Source organism: Lissotriton vulgaris, chromosome 1_1 (genome assembly GCF_964263255.1).
Source record: "Lissotriton vulgaris chromosome 1_1, aLisVul1.2, whole genome shotgun sequence".
NCBI lineage: Eukaryota > Metazoa > Chordata > Amphibia > Caudata > Salamandridae > Lissotriton > Lissotriton vulgaris.
In genome coordinates, this window is record NC_141685.1 from 1,837,811,556 (window position 1) to 1,837,835,102 (window position 23,547).

A 23,547-nucleotide genomic window follows, 5' to 3' on the forward strand; every position below is an offset into this window, starting at 1 on the left:
CACTGAATTTGAACTTCCAGTCTGGCACCTGCTTCCTTTTCTGTAATTGCTTTCTGTTGCAGTGTAATTTTTTTTAAGAGGACCTTTGTGGCATACTTGTAGCTATTCTCTGAACCTGCTGTGAGGGTCAGAGCAGGCTCATAGAATAGTTGCAAGTAGGCAACTGAACTCTGGAGGGGCCCCTCAGGAAGCACTACATGGAATGGTTACTAATGATGAGCTTGAACTTTTGCACCTGCTGAGTGCTTTCAGTTTTACAAGAATAATTTTTATGCAATTTTGCGGGATTTGCGGGGCACAAATTTGCGCGAGATCGAATTCGGAAGCCGAAAATTCGTGCGAATATGCAATTTGGTTTTTTGCGGCGTGTTAGTTCGCGTGGTTTTTTGCGTTTTTGCAATCCGCTGGTAATGCAACTACGCGAAGTTACCCTAGCGGTTGTACATGGGTGCGGCCATATTGTTTACATTACGTATTTCCATTTCTGGGTGCTATGTGTAATCTCGCAAAGTGTGCGGCTCACTAGTACAAGTTTGCATGTGATCGCGGGGGAAATCTTGCGCGAACTTACCCACGCGGTCGTGAACTTGTTTTTCATTCATTGCTATGGTTCTGGGCATGCTTTCTGTATCATCTCTCAATCTCTGCCATCCTTCGTTTGTTTGAAGTTTTTTTTAATCTAATTTACTTATTATCTATCACTCTATTATTCTAGCTATACATTTGTGTGTTTTCTGCTACTTTTGGTTATTTTAAACTACTTTTTTAAACTCTTTACTTTTCTTCTTCCCTATTCTAATTCTTATTTATTATTTACCATCCTTTCTGGCCAGACCATGGTAAAGGGAGCCAAGAAGCAGCCCGAGAAGGGGAAGGGTCCCGCACCCCGTGCCCGGCTCCTGCGCGGGCGTTTGAGGGGTGAGCTAGTGATGCCACGGGAGATCTTTAGCGCGGAGGAGGTGGCCGCACTAGTGTTCTATGTACAGTGGCGCCTCCCCAGGACCATCATGGCAGGCGGCAGGATCGCAAGCGGCTAAGGGCTCCGGGAGTGCCGGAAGCGGTGGGAGAAGGTGTGCCGGGCCATGTATTCTCACTCTCGGGTCCGGCGTACCTACAACCAGGCCACCCACCGTTGGACGGATCTCCTGGACTGGGAACGCGACCTGCTCGACCTGCTCAGCATCAAGATTGCCGGGCTTGGTGAGTAGTAGTAGCTATTTCATCACTACTCTGTTTTCTCCTGCTCTGTGTGTTATTATATTGCAAATATTTGTTTTTTACCAAGAGCAATAATGCTGCCGATTACATTGTAGGTAAATTATATTTCAAAATCTTCTGTGCATTTCAGGTGCACTGCTCTCCTTCTCAGTAGCGTTGCTACTATGCTTATTTGTTTTCGATTTTGTGTTCATTTCATTGGCCTGAGAAATTATGTATGAGTGTAGTTTACAGAACTGCGTAATGCTAGACACTAAGGGGCAGATTTGCAATTACCGGCACATCCCTGCAAAGTAGCAGGGATGTGTCAGTAATTGTGCGCCACGCCACCACCACCAATGGTGCGCCGTATTTACAATGCAGCGCACCATGGGCCCAAAACATCACCGAAGCGTTACGCATCTGTGCCGTACAGGCGGCGCATTGCTGGAGTTGCGTTGCAACGATGGCGCAGCTCTAGCAATGCTCTGGGGTGCCCTATCTCCCCAATGCTGCGTCAAGCCGTACATCTGCTTCAAGCAGGCACAGCGTTTGAGTGACGCATCATTGTCCTAAAGGTGACTGATTGAAATCTTGTAGATTTCCCTCAGCCACTTTTAGGATGCGTTCCTGCGAAGGAACGCCCCCCCTTGCGCCGGAACGCCCCCTGATGGCGCAAGGCTTTACAACGTGATGCATCTTCCATATGCATCACGTTGTTAATATACGCTGCACCATGGCGCCTCTTTTGTTCTGCCGCTGCGTCACAAAAGTCACGCAACAACGGAGCAAAAGAGCCGCAAGGGGCTTGTAAATCTGCCCCTACATACTCAAGTCCTGTCCTTCCTTTGTACACCTGGCAATAAGAAGAAATAGTGGCGGTGGATTCATAGTTTGAGTATTTTAATGACTGGTTATTGTAGTAGGAACCTTTTAGTGTTGTCACTGATCTGCAATCACAATGGAGTTTGTCTGTCACTTCACGTGCTGCGGACTGCTGCCTGCCAGTCCTAGGTGAACCTTTTTAGTAGTTTGTTTAGTGCGTTACATAACTTTCCAAGCCAGCGGTCCGCAAATCAAGCAATACTAATATCGTAGTAGACCACATGAGATAGGTCAATATATCCCGTGGAATAGTTGTCTATTTGCTATTTCGCCAAAATATTTTGTTATTGTTCTTTTGAAATGTTTCATTTGGTTGACAACATTCATCCATGTTTTCGGGTCTTTCTTTCTTTCATGTTATACATCAGCTCCCCCCGTGGCAAGAGGACAGAGGAGGAGGGGGTATCGGCTGCTGCTGCTGTACAAGTCCAGGATCGGTGAGGCGAGGGTTCCTTTGCTGGCCCCTGTAAGTTTTTATTTTAATATAGAGTACCTATTTTTTCCTAGCGTTCCTCATTCAATGTATTCAAATTTGTCTTTGATCTTCTTGTAGACTGTATCTAAATTCCTATTCTGCCTCTACTATGACTCCCTGTGGTATTACTAGATTATTCTTATTAGTCTGTCTTTGTAGCTAACTAAGATTGCACATTTGGCAAAAGGTGTTAAACGAAAATCCCATTCTAGTCAGCAATAGCTCTATGCACTGAGTGCAGTCCTCTGGGATTGTCCATAATGTCTTTTCAAGTCTTCTAAATGTTTATGCTTTGACAATTACCAACAATAAAATGTGAATGACCACCAAGAAAGAATAAGATACTACTTTACTTTTGGTTTGGATAGGAGGAGAATCCATACTACTACTGTTGCAGGAACAAATCTGCACAAACAGAACTATGGACACTAAATAGTGCATTGTTTATCAATCATAATAGGCGCAGGTAGACTTTCCACATACCTCAGTGATATCAGACTTTGAAGAACCCCCAATCTCCTTACTGACTAGATAGTGTGGCAGAGTCATTTAGCTCCCGAATTCATCGATGATTGATCCCCAATGATGATTATCCAACGCAGGACAAGAGGACGGAGTAAGAGTCCAGAAGTGTCAGAGGCACAGACTCATGCTTGCAAATTGCAAAACCTTTTGCTCAGTCACTCTTGACCAAAAACCACAGAGTCTATTTAAGTTTTAAAGCTTTATTAAAAGTAAAAACATTTATTAAAATCAAGCTAGTCATAAAACATAAATGGTTGATTAAAAATGAAAAAAGTGCTTAGTGATTAATTCACACATTTATTGTGGGCGAGCCGAGCCCTCAACTGGTTTGAACTTTAATTTTTCTTTTTGGTGCTAAATCGTTGGTCACTCCGTCCTAGTGATGATGATCTGATCTTGCTCTTGTTCTTAGAAGTGAAGCTTCTGTCTGTTATGAGAAAAATTGTGCGTGTTAAAAAGCAAGCATTCTTCAGTTGTGCCAAAAAGTGCAGCAAGACAACACCCTTCCCTGGAAAAAGGGACATTTTTACTCTAGAGTAGACAGTCACAAATTATTAGATTGGTTTATGTATTCACATTTCTTCATACCTAGACAAAATACTAGTGAGTGGTGTATGTCTATTCATAAATGTACTTTGTAGGTGGAACATCTGGTGCCGGGGCCAGCACAGAGGTGGAGGAGGACACTTCTGGGGAGGAGGTGGTGGAAGTGCCGGAGGAAACTGCTGTGCGGGTTGCCACGGTAGTGGCGGGCATGGGTAAGCTCTTATATTCCTTACTTATTGAGATTGCAGACTGCAGAGTGTGCTCTCTGCACGGGTGTAGTATATATGTTCTATAGTTAAGTTACTATACTGTTAAGCAGACTTTCAAATCTAGAACAAAGTTTTTATCAACCAGGTCGTAGCCTCCTCTAAATTTACTTCAACTCAGCGGTGAATTTTTTTTTGAGAATCCAAATCAGATCTGAGATGAACTTGATGGTTGGGATGAACGAAAAGCGAAAGAAGGGTGTAAGTAAGTGTGGAAGGACGAGCAAGTTAAAAGTAATGATGACTGACAAAGAAGAATGATTTGTGTTTGATTGGTGCCCGAGGTGGCTGGGAAGGAATATGATGCATGGCTGGGTGAAGGATGAAGCAAGGATGGGTGGAAGGAGAACAGCCTGGATGGGTGAAACAGAAACTGTATGTGTGCGCAATATATGCTTTGGTTGAAATTCAAATGCAAGTCAAGCACGGATGTATGGCTTGCGGTTTCCCAAATAAAATGAAACGGTTGTTTTCCCGTGAGAAAACGTAAGGTTTGTCCAGATGAGAGACATGAAGAAGAATGATTGACATATAGTTTGAATGGATGGATGCCTGGATCATGGTACTATCTGACTCTTAGATAGCATATGTGTATCTAGAGAGAGTAGACGGTCACTGGATGAACTAAGTGTTACTTTGAAGAGCATGTAACACCGCACCCGCACGTCCGTCCCAGTGTTGGAAAGGCAAGGAAAAGAAGTTGTAATTTTGTCCGAATACTACCATGAATAGTAGCAGTAGTTTGTATTGCAAGCACAGCATATATCCGGCTATTTTGATGGCCACTCACTACCTCTGTTAATAAGTTTAGTAGAACTCGGTCATTCATGTGTGGATGTATCACTGTTCACTCAATAAAAAGCAAAGCACCTAAAGTCATCCCATATGTAAGCAAATACATACCATGTGCAGTGATAGATAATCAGATTATTTATCTCCTTCATTTTCCTTTTCTAGTATTCATTGGCACTGTAGGGTGAAAGTTAAATTAATTAAGCAGTAGCCCTTGTAACAGAGTATTCTCAGTGCCAGAGTAATAGAAAAGTAAGAGCATCACCACCTATATGTACTGGACTGGTACATTAACGCAAGTCTGTCTCACTCATCATGGCGGGCGTCTGTTTTTCTCGGGTGCATGTTGACTGCGCTGGCATTGTGCCGGCTTGCAGAAGTTAACGTACCAATTTTGGTAAACAAGAGAGAAGAAGAAGAATAAGACTGGTGTACTGTCATAGTCGACTCTAATGGAGTGAGTCCATAGTGCTCGTAGAATTTATTCCTTAAACTCTCACTAATGTTAGAGCAAGGATGAAGAAGTGGGAGGTTAGATAGATACTGGCCACAATAGTTATGTACTGCGCTTGCAAGTTGCTAGTTCTACTGTGACACAACTTTCTGCTGAATCATTTTGTGTTAATCTTAAAGAGCATTGGTTACAGACTATGTCTTTCTTCCTTCATATAGATGCTCCTTCCAAACCAACATGGAAAGAGCTGGCTAAAAGGGCCCGGCAACGGAGGCTAGAGGCGACTGTCGCCGAATATCGGCGGCTGGTGGCCCAGGAGGAGGGGAACACGCAGTCAACCACAACATCGACCGGGACAGCTGCATCCTCCTCCGCGCTCCCTGGGTCAGCCAGTTAGCGCAGCAGGTCTCCAGCGGTACGGAGCCGGGGTACCGCAGCCACCCACCACCGCTGAGCAGCAAACAAATCAGCTGCCACCCACAGCAGTACCAAAAAAAGGTTGCACTGCCTTTCACTTAGGGTGTCCTACCTCGAGCAGGAGCTGTTTAACACCAAAACCCTGCTCGAGACCCTCCGCAAGGAGCATGCCGACCTGGCCCGAAAAGTGAACAGCAGCCAGCAGTAGGAGAAGACTGTCCCTTGCCCCTTTTTTAAAGACTTCTGGGGGTGGGAATAGGGAGTTGGGTTTTTTGGGCTTTTCACTGACATTCGTAGGGGTTAGGGATGGGGGTCGGGTTGGGTCTTGCGGGAGAATATTTATGTTAGGGATATAAATATACTTTAAACTTTATCTTAGCATACGTGTTTTTTACTGCTTTTGAGGCTGGTGGGTGGGGGTTTAACAGTAAGTTTGTTTTCCTGAAACGTAAGTGGCATCTTGATTCAAGTTGTGTAAGTAATTACTAATTGCCCAAAGGTTTTCTAAACTAAGTGCCTCTCACAGAGTAAGTGAATTCAATAGTCCTAGGACTTTACTAGTACTGCCGTCAGTCTCTCGTCTCTCTTAATACTCCATTATACTACCTCCCCCCAAACGCTTATCTTACCTGTAATTTGTGTTTGGAAATGGGGCTAGGCACAGGGCTGGCTGCATGGGAAATGGCGATTAAGGTTGGCAATCCTGGGCAGATGAAATATCATCATTGCGGTGGTACTAGTGGTGTTACACAGTGGCAGTTGCAGTATATGAAAAAAAAGAAAATGAAACGTTGTTTGTCCTTACCGTAGCATTAGAACGGTACGATAGAGAATATAGCAGGTGACAGTACACTAGAACAGTGCCACAATGTAGCCTAACAAATGGTAAAGTATTGAAAGTATAACTAGTACTTGCGTTGAATTTCTTTGACATTGGCTACTACTACAAGAAATTATACTGAAGGTGAAAGACACAGCAGCGTAATAATTTGCCACGTCTAGGAGGAGGATGTTCTTGATGACCAATCAAGTTGAAGGCGCACATGACAACCTGCTTTCATTTGCCAATAGTGACTCTGTGTCAAGCTGAGTAAGAATATATCCTCAGATTCCTTCACCAGCCTGTTGATAAGACCTTATCCTCCCCAGCAAGTGTGTGTAATTATTGCTGTCATTTAGTCACACATCAATCAAAACCACACAGCCCGGGAAAAGAGGGTTAGGGTTTGGAAAATGGATGGGTATGGGGGTTTTTGGGAAAGTTTTGTTGAGAGAAGAAAAAAAAACCCGCATGGACAAACAATAATTGAAGATAAACAAATCTTTGGGTACAAAGCTATCCATAAATCTTTTAAGTGACATCAAAGAAGTGCATGCACTACTGCATGCATGGTTACTGAAAAGTAGGTAGTACTTTCGACAACCGTGAATGAAAGAATGCGACAGTACAGGGCTGCAGTAATAATTATGCGTTTTCACTTGCCTATCTCTGCACTCAGAGAAACACTTCATACATTAAATTAGGTTTGAAAAATAGCAGAAGTAAAACCTATACAATGGCTGTAGGGATGAATTTAGAAGCAGAGATCAAAGAAAAGCAGAGTCACACTCATAGAAGTTCACAGCAATAACATTACTTAAAAGATAATTAGAAAAGAACGGATACTGTATCTGTATGTTGTTGTAGTTGTCCTGTTGAATTTGGTAAGTTACATGCATCCAACTATTGCTCTTATTAGCAGGACTCCTCCATTCCATCTGACGCTCCGTCCATCAATGTTGGTGACCAGAAGACACCCAGTCCACTGCCTGCTTGGCGGATGCTGAATTGCGGCTTGCTAATGTGAAGTCTGACTTCATCCTTTTTTTCCCATTGCACAGGCTGAAACCCGGCCTGTAATTATTTATGGAAAAACAGGAAGTGATATGAGAACACCACTGACAAATAAATATAAGGTATGTACGCTGTGTAGTGCAAAAAGTCACACTTTGAAAGTGCGTACTCTGTCTAAATCTCCTTTTGAAGGACAAATAAGTATGGGCGAATTAATTTAGCGGATCTTTCCCCTCAAGCAAGGTGTACTGTAAACTGTGTTTTAGAACAAAATTAGACCTTCCCAGCAGTGCTCCCAGACCCTTACTAAGCCCAGTCGCAAAAATTTAGAAGACCCCCAATCAGATCTCCAAAAACGAGGCCTAGTAGAAAATGGTGACAAAAGGTACTTTGAAAGTAAAGTAGACCAAAAACCCCCCCTTATCCACCATGGATTGTATTCAAACCACTTGCAAGCAAGCAAAAGTATCCATACCCAGCATTGCTCTAAGACTCGCAAACCCCCCCACAAACACCAGGAACCCCCACAAACAGCCTCCCGAAAACGGTAGAGTGAGCGAAATCTCAGAAAATGCAAAAACTTTTTTCCAAAGGGATTGTCCCCAAAACACTTTCTTTCGGGTATTAGACCTTTCCAGCAATGGCCCCAGAACTGTCAACCCAGGCGAAAACAAGTTTAACACCCCCAACAAGCCAAAAGGCAAAACCAAAAAGCCACACTTAAAAAACTTTGGGCCTACCTGGAATTCAGTCCAAATTCGCTCTGCAGCTAGGCCCCAACTCCCCTTTTTCACCATGGATTTCCTGTAAAACAAATGCAATCAACATTAGACTGTGCCAGCAGTGCTCCCAGACCCCAAAACCCACCCACAAAAACCTGGAAGCCCCCCAAACAGCACCCCAAAGACAGGCAAGTGAGCAAAAACGCAAAAACTTTTTCGCCATGGATTTGGTCCAAAACACTTGATTCCAATATTAGACCTTCCGAGCTTAGCCCCCAGACCCCTGCAGCCACCCTCAAAAAAGCAGAACACCCCCAAACAGGCAAAAAGCAAAAATGGGCCTAGCTTCAATTCAGTCCAAATATGTTGTGCAGCTAGGCTCTAACTCCCCTTTTTCCACCATGGATGTCCTGAAAAACAAATGCTATCAACATTAGACTGTGCCAGCAGTGCTCCCAGACCCCAAAATCTACCCACAAAAACCTGGAAGCCCCCAAACAGCACCCCAAAGACAGGCAAGTGAGCAAAAACGCAAAAACTTTTTCACCATTGATTTGGTCCAAAACACTTGATTCCAATATTAGACCTTCTGAGCTATGCCCCCAGACCCCTGCAGCCACCCGCAAAAAAGCAGAACACCCCAAACAGGCAAAAAGCAAAAATGGGCCTACCTTCAATTCAGTCCAAATACGCTGTGAAGCTAGGCCCTAACTAACCCTGGGCGAAGCACTACGCTACGCTCGCGGAGTTTGCAAAGTTTGCGCAACTTCACACTACGCGAGCTGCAGGTAGCACAGTGCAAACACACGTAGTGCAGCGTAGCGTAGTGCAGCACTCATTTTTTACTTGCTCGCGGTCCTGAACATCATGTTCGCGACCGCGAGCAAGAAAATGACATCCCGGTGAGATTCTCAACGCAGGGAGGTAAGGTTTCTCATTGTGAGTGGTTGCGCAAGCTCTCGACCGCTCTCAATGAGAAACTACCAGTTCGCGTTGAGAAAGCTGCAGCTCAAGTAATAATCTACTCGAGCAGCAGAAAACTACAGCTCGCACTGTGCAAGATGCCGTTTTCAATGATTGCACAGTGCCAGATGCTTGTCCGCACTGTGCAATCATTGAAAACACATCTTGCACAGTGCGAACATGCTACTACGCAGTTCGCGTAGTGCTACGTGAAGTTTGCATTGTGCGAAGTGCACTTCGCGTAGCTTTGCGTAGTGCTACTTCGCGAACACCCTTAGCCCTAACTCCCCTTTTCCACCATGGATTTCCTGAAAAACAAATGCAATCAACATTAGACTGTGCCAGCAATGCTCCCAGACCCCAAAACCCACCTCCAACAACCTAAAAGCCCTTCAAACAGCACCCTAAAGACTGGCAACTGATCAAAAGCACAAAAACTTTTTCTGCTCCGATTTTCTCCAAACCAATTTTATCCGGTATTAGACCTTCACAGCAATGCCCCAGACCCGTCAACTCACCTGCAAAGAAGTAGAACACCCCTACAAGTGCAGAGTCTTTCTTCATTGGGCGTATTCCAGCCATCTGCTTTGAGGGAAATAGGAGTCTGGAGGAGGAGGATAGAGGAGTATGTTCTTGTGAACTTGTGAACCTGAGGAATGCAGACTGCGGCACCTTCAAATCAATAAGCAAATAAGTGAAGACAGTTCTGCTGATGGGCTTGTTTTTGTGATTAGGTGATTAAAGTTCTTTTTATGTAGATTTTGAAAAACAAAGAAAGACAGACACACGGGAATAAAAGTGAATAAGGACGAAAAAGAAAGTTAGTGATTTATTGACTCATTTTTAGGGCTCGGTGTCAGGGAAGCATGTTCTTGTGAACATGTGAACCTGAGGAATGCAGACTGCGGCACCTTCAAATCAATAAGCAAATATGTGAAGACAGTTCTGCTGATGGGCTTGTTTTTGTGATTAGGTGATTAAAGTTTTTATTTATATTGACTTTGCAAAACAAAGAAAGACAGACACACAGGAATAAAAGAGAATAAGGACGAAAAAGAAAGTTATTGATACTTTGGCTCATTTTCAGGGCTCGGTGTCAGGGAAGAAGAGCTGGTCCTCAAACTCTGCAAATTCAGACGGGAGTAGGTCAGTTAACAGAGAAGAACTTCCCTCATCTAAATTGGTGTCCTCCTCGTCTTCTTCCTGCGTGCATTCTCGTATTTTGTAATCTGGTGGTATGAGGTGCTGATTCATCTTGATCATTGATAACCTCTCCACATTTTTGGGCAAGAGGCGGGTCCTTTTGGAAGTTACAATGCCACCAGCAGCACTGAAAACACATTCAGAAGACACGCTTGCGAGTGGGCATGACAAGTAATTTATAGCCAGGTTGGTGATCTCTGGCCACACATCTCTTTTCCCATGCCAATACGCCAATGGGTCATCATGAACATTGAGCTCTGTTGAGTCATTCAGATAGTCCTGCACCATCGACTCAAGGTTCTCCAGGATTCCTCCACTTTGCTTACTTTTTTCTGGGACATTTTGAGAAGCAAATTCAAGCTGAGTTAGCCAATCCTCTTCTTCACACAATGTTACTGTTGTGTCTGGTGCAGATGATACGGTTGCTGGTGTCGTTAACGGCTGAGAGGGAAAATCACTCACTTCTGCCACAGATGCAGAAGTGGATTTTTTTGACTCTGGATGGCCTGCAGATGCTGATGTACTGCCTTTTCCTTCAATTTCCTGCTGTTCTCTTTCAAACCAACTGGCTGACACAGCTAGCCATTTTCTGTACTTTGTAACATCTGTGTCATCAAAAGAAAAGAATACTCTGCCTGCCACTGCCTTTTTGTACCGTGGATCCAGAATAGTAGCAGAAATGTAATGCTGTTCTGTGTGGATCTTTTGAAGACGTTCATCACAAAGTAGGCACTGAAATAACTTCTCCACCAACTCAAATGCTTCTTGCTTTCCATCTTTTTGAAACGTAGAAGACACCGCCTTCAGTTGGTGTTCTAGCATGCGCAACAATGGAATAGCTTTTCGCAAATTACAGTCCTCCCTGCTGACTGAATGCGTGAAGACCTCAAAAGGATGAAGCCTGTCTGTCAGGCTTTTAACTAGCTCCCATTGCTCCACCTGTATCCTCAGGTCTATCATAGGTGTACCCAGTTTAATGAAATACTGATCGACTACCGCATACTGCTCATACAGATGCTCAAGCATGTAGAAGGTTGAGTACCAATGTGTTACCACCTCCTGGATGAGTGCTTTCTCTGGCACTTTACGTTCATGTTGCAGGCACCTCAGCTGCTTCCGGGCCTTAAAAGAATGGTTGAAATGTGTGCACATTCTTCGTCAGGTGGTCAGTAACTCGCACACTGGACTTTCTTCACTCAAGAATTTTTTACAACCAGGTTTATACAGTGCGCCAAACATGGCACTCTGAAATAGTTACCCTTATCCATGGCCTTAACTACATTGGCGCCATTATCCGTGGAAACATAACCAATCATGCATTTTCTGGGGGACAGCCATTGAAAGACCTTTGTGTTAAACTCTTGCAAAAGGTTTTCTCCTGTATGATTTTTCTCCATGGCAAACATGGCTAGTGTTGCTTGTTTCCGAGCAGCTTAATAAACTTTGTCCGTGTCAAAACCTGCGGTTACCTTTGCTTTAACCCATGAAAAAGAGACCCAGTGTGCAGTGATGCACATGTAATCAACGGCTTGGCAACTGATCCACATGTGTGTTGTCAGATGTATAGTGTGAACAGCACTCTTCTGCAAAGCTGTCCCAATCACCTCCAGCACATCTTCATGTAGTGCTGGAACAGCAACTCTGGCAAAAAAATACCGGCTAGGAACCTTCCATTTAGGGCAGAACGTTGCCACTAATTCAAGAAAACCCACCCCTTCCACAAAAGAAAAAGGGAGAAGGTCCAGCGCTAGCATTTTAGCCAGCTTAGTGTTATACAGACGTGTCAGTGGGTGGTTGCGTTCAAATGGCGCATCTGAAAACAACATGCTTCTAATGGTGGGCTGGACCATTTTACGGGATGAAGATGACTTCTTCCACCCAGTTACGCTCGGTGATGATGAACTTTTTTGCATTGGTGTCTCACTCTCTCCCACACTCTTAGTGTAGCTCATATATCTTGCAGGGGGTGTGCTGCTGACAGGGGTACTGGGTGTAAGTGAAGAAATGTTTGACACTTCTTCCTCCTCGTCATCATCAGATGAAACATCAACGGATACAATTTGTTGACTTGTAATTTGGGCTGCCTTGATCTCCTTTAGGTGCGCATGCCATTTGACAGTGTGCTGTCTCTCAAGATGACCTCTCTGGCCTCCGGTACCATAGTTGGTACCAAGCTTACCACGACTAACTCAAACCTTACAAATGGTACAAATGGCTATGTTTTCCCTTGTTGGGCTAACACTAAAGAAATCCCAAACTGCGGACTTCAAATGTATGTGGGGGGCGGAGGAGGCAATACTGGGAATGCTAATGCCAGATAAAGTGGAGGATGTGTGTTGCCGAAATTTACTACGTTGTACACTTACAGCACCACTAATTGAGGAAATGGAGGTCGAGGTGGATGGAGGTCCCTTCTGGCGAGAAAATATGGAAGCGGAAAGTGGTGGTGTACTAGTTAACTGCATGGGTGGTGGTCCCATTGCCACATCACCAACATCATGCTCAGCAGCATTTCGGGATAGGGTAAAAATGTCTGGTTGCTGCATGCCCGCTGAGGCTGGAGTGACGTGTATGATGACTGCGTCGTCGTCGTGAGAGTCTTTATCAGCAGGAGTATACGCCACTTCTTGTTCAGCGTCATCATCACACTCCATAACTATGAGACTTTCGGGGACCTTCCTTTTACGCTTAGCCACCTTTGTCAGATCATGGTGTGCCTCACTCTCAGACGGCCGTGCTGGTTCCCAATTTTCATCCATATCATCAGAAGGAAAGGGGCTTGAAGAAGATGTAGACACCGTCCTTAATTTTTTCCTTGCAGGGATCTGGAAGACAATGAATGATCAGGTGGAGTGGCTTCCTCAAATGATACCTCGGCTTGAATGTCGATTTCCTGATGTGCCACTACTTCAGGAGGAACAACTATTGTTGGCACTTGTGCCGCTCCATGCACCTCTGCTTGCGACTCTCCTTGCGCCGCCTCTCCTTCCACATGTACTTGGGCTTGTACTTGCACATGTAGTTGTTGTAGCGGCTGTGGTTGTTGAACACTCGTCAGATGAGTTACAACAACCTGTGTTGATTGAGGGATGCTGCTACTTTCTTGCGATGAGCCAACATCACTGGTCGATGTTAGAACAGCAGGCCGCAGTTGCACAAGTTGCAGAGTTGTCTGTGGCCACACGTGACGTTGTGCTGCACACACCGCAGCAGTACTTGTTTCTGGCACTGATGAGGCACGATGAGGCTGATGATTCGTCTTTCTGCACCTAACAGCAAATGAAGCCAGAGGAACATCAGTTAAATAAATGTTGCATATGTAGCGCTTCAATTAATAGTTTGCAAGTATGCATTTTTATTATACCCACCTCCCAAAATGGAAAGACCAATAAAATGCACCACTGACAGAGTACCCCTGGGCATAATGGATGAAAGCATGGCAGACTGGGAGCAGGCCTATGGCACAACAAAGCACGCTGCCTTGCTTCAAAATGGCCCCTAGACCCCCACCCACATGGCCAGGCCCTACCTGGACCAGGCCTCAAAATGGCCCCCACCCACATGGCCATGCCCCATCAACACCCCAAAAAATCGAAAAACACACAGAAATCACCACAATCCAATGCCATCCATGCCCTCCATGATGTTTACATTAAAGAGACCCCACAGAACGACTCAGTCCATGCACCACTGAGTGCCCCTGGGCAAAAGGCCCCAACAACAGCCAAAAAATCGAAAAACACACAAAAATCACTACAATCCAATGCCATCCATGCCCTCAATCATGTTCAAATTCAAGACATCCCACAGAAAGACTAGGCCCATGCACCACTGAGCACCCCTGGGCAAAATGGATGAAAGCATGGCATACTGGGTGAAGGCCTATGGCACAACAAAGCACACTGCCTGGCTTCAAAATGGCCCCTAGACCCCCACCACATGGCCAGGCCCTGCCTGTACCAGTCCTCAAAATGGCCCCCACCCACATGGCCATGCCCCATCAATGCCCTAAAAAATAAAAAAAAACACACAAAAATCACCACAATCCAATGACAGCCATGCCCACAATCAGGTTCAAATTCAAGACACACCACAGAAAGACTAGTCCCATGCACAACTGAGTAACCGTGGGCAAAATGGATGAAAGCAAGGCACATTGGATGCAGGCCTATGGCACAAAGCACACTGACTGGCTTCGAAATGGCCCCTTGACCCCCACCACATGGCCAGGCCCTGCCTGTACCAGTCCTGAAAATGGCCCCCACCCAATGGCCATGCCCCATCAACACCCCAAAATATCGAAAAACACACAAAAATCTCCACAATCCAATGCCATCCATGCCCTCCATGATGTTTACATTAAAGAGACCCCACAGAAGGACTCAGTCCATGCACCACTGAGTACCCAGGGCAAAAGGCCCCAACAACAGACAAAAAATCGAAAAACACACAAAAATCACCACAATCCAAAGCCATCCATGCCCTCAATCATGTTAAAATTCAAGACACCCCAAAGAAAGACTCGGTCCATGCACCACTGAGTACCCCTGGGCATAATGGATGAAAGCATGGCAGACTGGGTGCAGGCCTATGGCACAACAAAGCACACTGCCTGGTTTCAAAATGGCCCCTAGACCCCCACCCACATGGCCAGGCCCTGCCTGGACCAGGCCTCAAAATGCCCCCCCCCCACATGGACAGGCCCCAACACCACCCCCAAAAATCGAAAAACACATAAAAATCACCACAACTCTCAATCTGGACCACCCTTTTTGTTTTTATCTAAGGGTTATAAACTCAGCAGATGGTATTTATGTGGAACCCAGCCACACCACTCATCAAGAGCTGACCAAGAGGTGTAATCATTGGATAGTGCAAAGTAACTTAAACACCAACAGCGCAATCTCACAAATTCCAAAATAATCCCACATCAGCTCTACCCCCAATTCTGATTGACCTTTTGTTCCAAGTCTCTAAAATATCGTACTGCATTCCACCAGGTTCTCTAAGTGGGGGGCAGAGCTTGGCGCCAGAGCTTGCAGATCTCCCTTCTTGCCAAAAGGACAAGATAGATACTAACATCAGACAAGGTCTTACCCACACTGCCCCAGAATCAAGGGCCAAGCCACAAAAATGTGAACATCATCTGCATTCCACCGCCCCTTATTTTGGCAAGCTTCATGGGTGACCAGTATATCCTGTGCAGTGTGGATAAATGGTTCTTCCTCATTGCAGAAGATTTAATCAATGGATATAAGATTTCTAAGGATACTTGCCAACAATTTTACAGATCTTCAGTCAGCAAGCACCTCTCCCAGATCAGGTATGGAGGCTCCATTTTTTGTATCTGCTGCCGCAAGAAGCTGCGGGTACCACCTTCCTTTTTTTTAGCCGTTGGATCTTGCAACTCATCTTCCGTGGAGGTATCCTCGTGGATTAACCTACGTTGGCTCTTACACCATGAAGAGATCTGGAAAGAGTTCCACTAGTAAGGTTCCACCAAATTTCCCAAGGGTAACAGATGTTCCCATCGATTATATCCTTCCAGTATGAGACTCCAGCCTCTTTTAATGGCTGTGATAGAGTGTCTGTGAGGTATTCCGGAGTTCCTGGGGAGTCCCACACTGGAGCCCAATCACTATAATACGACAGTCCAAAACAAGCCAGACACTCCGTCCATAGCTTAGCTGCGATATATAGAGTCTTAAGCCTGATCTTTTTAAAGTATTTCGGAGATTCAAATTTATACATAAAACCTTCCTCATCCAAATCTGAAAGCATGGCTTTAAACATCCTGCCAATCAGGGAGCTATCTGGTTTCAGTAGTAACATCCTGCAGTTTTTAATTGATATACCCAACAATACAACTGAAGGCCCGGCAAACCAAAACCTCCTTTAGCCGGTTTCCGCCTTTGCTTCTTCAAAGATAGCCTAAGCCCTTTACTTGCCAGATAAATGAGGAGATCTTACCCTGTATTTTTATAAGAGCAGTTTTGTCAAATTCCAGGGAATATTATTAAAAAGGTAGGCGTATTTATGAAGAACACACATTTTAATCTCCCATAATGGGATAACAGTAGAGTCTGCCAACTCTTCAGTAAAATCTTCACCTCCCTCAAAACTTTATCTAGGTTTGTTTTGTGGATCTTTCCTATATCCTGAGTTACTATCACTCCCAGATACCTTACCTCTTTAGAAAACCTTACCCCCTGTGCTTGGGTATTCCAAGCCATAATCTAGGTCTTATCACTATTGACTTGAAACCCTGACACTTTCCCAAAAGACTGTATTTCAGCCAGTAGCTCAGATAGCGTGGGGTAGTTTTGGTATTTGTTTTTCAGACAGCCACTGATCAATAACCTTATCCTTGACCATTAGCTCTTCACTATACAAGCCTTGAAAAAACTCCACAAATGCTTTCTCAATGTCCCTTTTTTCCTCCACCACTTTAGCTCCTACCTTAATCTTGTTAATGAAGTTACGGGATCTATCTATTCTCCCCCAATCAAACTCACTCATCCTACTTGCCACCCACTTTTGGAGTATAATTGCTTCAGTTTTGAGTCTATACTTCATCTGTGAATCCTCTACCCTAGCTACAAGAGTTTTTTCCTCCGCATTGGGCATCTACTAGTTGTTTTTCTAAATCCTCAATCTCACTTTTTTCTGATCTAGCCCAGCCAACAACTGCCCCCATTAAGGTCCCCCTAAGACAGGCCTTAAAGGCGTCCCACACTATATGCAAAGGGGCCGAATCCAGGTTATATTAGAAAAAGGTTGCTGTCTCTATATTTAGTAACTCGGGGTTGAAGGTTGCAAAAGGAATTTCCTGGTCACGGTCCACCACCACAAGATAGGCTCAGATGAAAGATCCAATTTTAATACCATAGCACCATGATACGAAATGTGGATCGGTTGATATCTAATTAGCCTTACTGATTCTAACTCAGAGAGGTCAATAAATACATAATCAATTCTTGAGTAGTGGTGGTTCTTTTTACTATAGAAAGAATATTCTCTCACCTCACCCATTTTTTTCCTCCAAACATCACAGAGGTTAAACATTTTTACCATTGTCACTAAGTAAGCTTTGACATGGGGCACCACAATTTGTGTTCTAGGGGAGGATCTATTTAATTTATTATCAAACAAAACATTAAAATCGTCTTCTAAAATCAAGGGGGCTTCAAAATCCACGAAGGTTAAACACAGATTATTCAAAGGATCGATGTCATCCTCATTAGGGCCATCATAATTGGCTAAAGTATATTTAATACCATGGCACCTCACCTCAGCTATTACTCACCTTCCTATATCGTCTGTCTGTGACTTAATAAGCTCCCCTCCTGCATTTAATTTAATAATTATAACCACTCCCTTTGAACAACACTGTTGGTCAGAAGCTATTACCTTCTCCACCCATCTTAGCTTCTCAAACACAGCCTTACACTGTGACTGCAGCACATGTGTCTCTTGAAGCATAAGAATATTAGCCAGATTATCCTTAAGATGTTGCAAAACCAAATGCACCCTTCTCCTGACTCTCAAACCGTTCACATTCCAACTTAGAATCTCAAGAGACTTATCTCCCTCTACCCCAGGTCTATCCCCTTTCATAATCCTTGTTCTTCCCCAAACTAGATCTACAGATAAAAAGTCATATGAGGTCATATTTAGGATATTTTGTTTTTATTTTTTTCCCCAATGGTCCCCACCCACACATGTGAGACACCCCCCCACCCTCCCACTCCACCCCACCCTTGGGAACCCTGACCGTTCCTTGGCAAATACATTTTGTCAATTTGGGCCAGGCCCACTAACCTCAAAGAAAAAAAAAGAAAGAAGTGTAATGAAATGTTCTTAACTGCTGAGCTCCCTTCACTACAGCATACTTCACTTTTCTTTAGCTGCTGATTTCTTGTGTGACAAAAAACTGTCCACCTCTTCTGGTGATCTAAAGTTATATATCTTGTTGTCCAGCATGACCTTCAGGAATGCTGGGAATCTTAATTGGATTTGCGCACTTGGGGCCAGATGTAGGTAACCAAATACCAGTCGGTAAAGGCCAAAAATACCGAATTTTCGGCATTTACCAACCTGTATTTGGCTTTGTGAGATGTAGGGGACACAAAAACATCAAAATCAGTAAATTTACCAAATCGGTAAATTTGCCGAATCGGTAAAGTTTTTGAATCAGTAAATATTCTGAATCGGTAAATGTACCGAATCGGTAAAGTTTCTTATTCGGTAAAGTTTTCGAATCAGTAAATTTACCGAATATGTGAAGTTTCCGATTCGGTAAATTTACTGATTCGCTAAATTTACCGAATCGGAAATTAAGAAATGGTAAAAATGACTATTGAGATGTAGGTAACCTCTTAAATACCTAATTTGCATGAAATACGGTATTTAAGAGTCTGTATTTACCATGGATTGAAATCAGGTGGTGACCAGGTGCAGGCTCATTAGAATGGCGGCATTCTACATGACTGCGAGGCGGCTACGGCTACAGGCTGAAGGAGAGAGGGTCTGGAGAAGGGAGGAGCAGGTAGACAGGCAGAGGATCACCCTATTCCAGCTAACTGAGCCAGAAATCCTACAAAGGTACAGGTTAGACCCCCAAACCATCCTGGACCTTATCAGGGACCTCCACCCACTTTTGGACCACTCAACTCCAAGGGCGCACGTCATCCCACTCCATGTGCAGTTGCTGTGCATCCTACACCTGCTTGCATCTGGGAGTTATCAGAGTGTGGTTGCTGCGGTAGGTGGGTTGTCCCAGAGCTGCCTGTCACATTTCTTTAAGAAATTCCTAGATGCTATGTTGCAGAGAATGCATTAATACATCAGCTTCACTGCAACACATGCAGAACTGCTCAGGACCAAGACTGACTTTTATCAGATGGCGTATTTCCCCAACATCATTGGCTGCATTGATGGCACCCACATACTGATATGTCCACCTGCTGCCACAAAGTACATGTATTGGAAAAGGATGACCACCCACATCATAAATGTACAGGCGATCTGTGATGCCAAATACATAATCACGGACATAGTAGCCAAATTTCCCGGGAGTACCCACAACTCTTACATCTTCCAAAACAGTGGGATCTACGCACGCCTGACAGAGGGGGAATTTGGCTATACTTGCTAGGTAAGACACTGTGTGAAACTCCCTTAATACATATTGCAGATGGATTTGTGTGTATGCATGTGAGTAATGTTTTTTCTTGTTACTAATAGGAGACAGTGCATATGCCCTCCGGTCCTTCATCCTCATACCCTTCAACACCAAGCCAAAGGAGATACAAAAGGGCACACAAATCTACCCGAAACATTGTGGAGCGCACCTTTGGTCTGTGGAAGAGCAGGTTTTGCTGCCTACATAAAAGTGGAGGGGCTCGCCAGTACACAACAATCATCTGCTGCAAGATGATTGCAGCCTGTGCAATGTTGCACAACCTTGCGGTTAAGAAGGGAACCAAAGTGGATATCTCTGATTATGAGGACCACGATGACCATGATGACGAGCAAGCAGTACCTGAACCACACACATCTGGAGTTGCAACAACAACTGATGGCAGACACAGACGGGGAAGAGATCACACACAACTTTTTTTAAGTAAGTAAAGACACACAGACAGGTGGAGTATGCACCCAACGTAGTTTAATTGTGTCATTATGTGGGTTTCTAAAGCACAAATGTGCAATCAGAAATTATTTACCTTGGATTATGTGAGTCCTGGGTCACTTCCACATGAACTGTTAGCCTGATACTGACAACTCCTGAGGCGGAAGCCGGGAGGTACGATCGCCGTTTTTAAAGCACTGAAAACTTAAAAATGTATTTTTAATACCTGTTGTTGCACATTTCCTTGAGCACTCCCCCTCCTTAGAGCTGCTCACACATACCGCGCAGCCGATCTTAACGCTGCCGCGGGCCTGTCAACAACTTGCCGCCATCAGCCAGGGAAGTGAGGCCACGCCCACCGTCCTTAGGCCACGCCCCCACTGGATACTATATAAGACGCGCTAAATCCTAAGCCCGCATTAGCCTGATACAGACAACTCCTGAGGCAGAAGCCGGGAAGTACGATTGCCGTTTTTAAAGCACTGAAAACTTACAAATTTGTTTTTAATACCTGTTGTTGCACATTTCCTTGAGCACTCCCCCCTCCTTAGAGCTGCTCACGCACACCACGCAGCCGATCTTAACGCTGCCGCGGGCCTGTCAACAATTTGCCGCCATCAGCCAGGGAAGTGAGGCCACGCCCACCGCCCTTAGGCCACCACCCCCTGGATACTATATAAGACGCCCTAAATCCTGAGCCCGCATTAGCCTGATACAGACAACTCCTTAGGCGGAAGCCGGTAGGTACGATCGCCGTTTTTAAAGCACTGAAAACTTAAAAATTTGTTTTTAATACCTGTTGTTGCACATTTTTGAGCACTCCGCCCTCCTTAGAGCTGCTCACACACACCGCGCCGCCGATGTTAACACTGCCGCGGGCCTGTCAACAATTTGCCGCCATCAGCCAGGGAAGTGAGACCACGCCCACCACCCTTAGGTCACGCCCCCCCTGGATACTATATAAGACGCACTAAATCCTAAGCCTTCATTAGCCTGATACAGACAACTCCTGAGGCGGAAGCCGAGAGTTACGATCGCCGTTTTTAAAGCACTGAAAACTTAAAAATGTGTTTTTAATACCTGTTGTTGCACATTTCCTTGAGCACTCCCCCCTCCTTAGAGCTGCTCACACACACCGCGCAGCCGATCTTAACGCTGCCACAGGCCTGCCAACAGTTTGCCTCCATCAGCCAGGGAAGTGAGGCCACGCCCACCGCCCTTAGGCCACGCCCCCCCCTGGATACTATATAAGACGCGCTAAATCCTAAGCCCGCATTAGCCTGATACAGACAACTCCTGAGGCGGAAGCCAGGAGGTACGATCGCCGTTTTTAAAGCACTGAAAACTTAAAAATGTGTTTTTAATACCTGTTGTTGCACATTTCCTTGAGCACTCCCCCCTCCTTAGAGCTGCTCACACACACCGCGCAGCCGATCCTAATGCTGCCGCGGGCCTGTCAGCAATTTGCCGCCATCAGCCAGGGAAGTGAGGCCACGCCCACCACCCTTAGGCCACGCCCCTTCCACTTCCCCAAAATGATGTGCCTCAGCCGGACGTGCAGCGGACGCGCGCTGTGGGCACGCTGCCAGCGCGCCGAAGGCGCGCTTAAGGTAAGCCCGTCTGCGCCCAATACGAGCCCAGGACCCAGCCCCCCTGTTCCGCTCATCTCATTACTCATTAGCTACACATCAGACACTCTTCGGAAACTGGCAACACGTGCCCTGGACCTCTGTCTTCACTCAATCTCTCACGATGAGCATCATAACAAATGCAGCCATTGTTCATACAAACTCACCCCGCACTCATCCCCCAAAGTGAGGGCAATCAAAATGGCTCTGCTTAACTGCAGATCCCTCCCCAAGCACAGCACCGAAATAAACGTCCTAATACTGAACAACGACATAGAAGTGCTGTTTCTCACGGAAACGTGGATCAATTCAGCATCCGACCCAGACATAGTCCAAGCCCTTCCTCCTGGCTATACAATTAAACATCTAGACAGACCTCAAGGATCAGGAGGCGGCTTAGCAATAATCACCAAAGCCCATCTCACCTGCCATCTCAAGGACAGTCCAGTCGTCAACTGTGAAAACGCTCACTTTTCCCTACATCCCTCCCCGGAGAAAACTCTGTCTGGTCTTCTCATATACAGACCCCCGGGACCACTTGGACAGTTCCCTAACTCCCTGGCGGAGACTGCCACCTCCCTGGCCTGTTTATCTTCCAACTTTACAGTGCTAGGAGACCTTAACATCCACTTCAATGACCCAGGGAACAAAATAGCGGGAGACCTCAAAGAAGATCTTTCAGCACTCAGCCTCTCCCTGAAAAACCTCCTTCCCACTCATAAAAAGGGCCATCTTTTGGCCCTATCTTTTCTAATATCCCAGAACTCTCCACATCCTCACCCCTACCCATCCCCTGGACAGATCACCACCTTATCTTCCTCAAAATCCCAATCTCTAGCGAGATCAGCCTCAGCCCTCCACCCCATGCGCCTTCGCGTCCGTGGCACAAACTAGACACGGATGCCTGGACTAACCAGCTCATAGCCTCCACCCCTACCTTGAATCCAGATCTCTCACTAGCAGACATCCAAATCCGAGACTGGATAGAATCGTCCCTGGACGTGGTTCTCCCCATCAAACAGCTCCCTAGTAAGAGGGGTTCGTTCAAATCTCCCTGGTTCACTTCGGAACTACGTGATCTCTGAAAAAAAGGCAAAAAACGGGAACGTCTCTGGAGGAAAGATTGGAACCCAAACAACAAAGAAATCTATAAATCGGCCATGAAGCAATATAAAACCCTCATCGAAAATACTCAAGCCTCCTATCACGAAGGGAAAATCCTGGCTGCCTCCAACTCCTCCAAGGAGACCTACCGCATAGTAAAATCTCTCATGAAATTTCCTGAACCGCAGCCGGAGGCTGATCCCACCGGTGCCAGATGTACCCAACTCGCTGAGTTCTTCTCATCCAAAATCCACAAAATCATAATGACTTTCCCCAAAACCTGTCCCCCAACCGACCTCCCAGCTGGGCCCATTGACCCAGATGCACCAGTCCTGAAAGCCTTCCTCCCCATCTCCATCGAGAGGTTGATGGACACTCTCAATCGTGTGAAGAGTGGATCCCCGGACGACCCAGCCCCCATGAGTAAATTCAAACTAGTAGCCCCCACTATATCCCCCCTTCTCACTAGGCTGATAAATGCCTCTCTCTCCAGCGGGATAGTCCCCGTCAATTGGAAAAGTGCAATAGTTCGGGCACTCATAAAGAAATCACACCTACACCCCTTGGACCCTTCAAACTTCAGACCCATCTCCCTCCTCCCAAGCATCAGCAAAGTGGCAGAGAGAATTGTAAATGAACAGCTCTCAACATTCCTAGAGACCAACAACCTCCTTCGCCATTCGCAGACAGGGTTCAGACCTGGACAGGAGACTGACACCGCCCTTCTGGCCATAACAGAGGAGACAAGGTCCATCCTGGACGCAGGAGGATCAGTGGCAGTGATCCTCCTGGACCTGAGTGCTGCCTTCGACACGGTGGATCACACCATCCTCCTCCACCGCCTCGGAAAAACGGGCATCTCGGGGACCGCCCTGGCATGGCTAAAATCATTCTTGGAACAT